This window comes from Aptenodytes forsteri, unplaced genomic scaffold, assembly GCF_000699145.1.
Source record: "Aptenodytes forsteri isolate BGI_AS27 unplaced genomic scaffold, ASM69914v1 Scaffold53, whole genome shotgun sequence".
Classification (NCBI taxonomy): domain Eukaryota; kingdom Metazoa; phylum Chordata; class Aves; order Sphenisciformes; family Spheniscidae; genus Aptenodytes; species Aptenodytes forsteri.
The window spans coordinates 9,793,000-9,793,381 of record NW_008795909.1 but is presented as its reverse complement, the minus strand read 5'-3'; the positions used below and the strand labels follow the sequence as shown (position 1 = coordinate 9,793,381).

The following is a 382-nucleotide window of genomic DNA, read 5'->3' as shown; positions in this document are numbered from 1 at the left end:
CCTCCGGGCCCCTCGCACACCCTTACCTGAACTCCTCTGCAAGCCGGGGAGGGGGGAGAAAACGCCAGGAACGATCAGAATAATGCAAACACAGCAATGGAAATGAAAATAAAAACCCACAAAAAGCTTGATGGGGTGATTTCCAGCACGCTGGAAAGTATTGGGTTCTGGGTACCCCCCCAGTGTTATTACAGTCATTGCTATTTTTTTTATATAAATACATATATATTCGGGTTTTTATATATATATACACACACTGTAGTTATGCAATGTTCAGCATGGATCAGGATCCGTGTTTAACTCCTGCAGAGGTGAAGCCCAGCTGAGGAAGCATGCAGGGGTGCCAGCTGCAGCAGCAGTGAGTTTTTCTGCTCGGTCAGTG

General features: G+C 46.6%; 1 protein-coding gene across 1 annotated transcript in view; it reads right to left on the bottom strand.

Annotated features, from left to right (window-relative positions):
• Nucleotides 1–120, bottom strand: part of KLF15 (Kruppel like factor 15) — a 12,169-nt gene extending 12,049 nt beyond the window's left edge. Inside the window, exon 1 of the mRNA XM_009284427.2 lies at nt 27–120. The gene's annotated coding sequence lies outside the window, so the exon portion shown is untranslated. The remainder of the gene's footprint in view (nt 1–26) is intronic.
• Nucleotides 121–382: the final 262 nt, after the last annotated feature.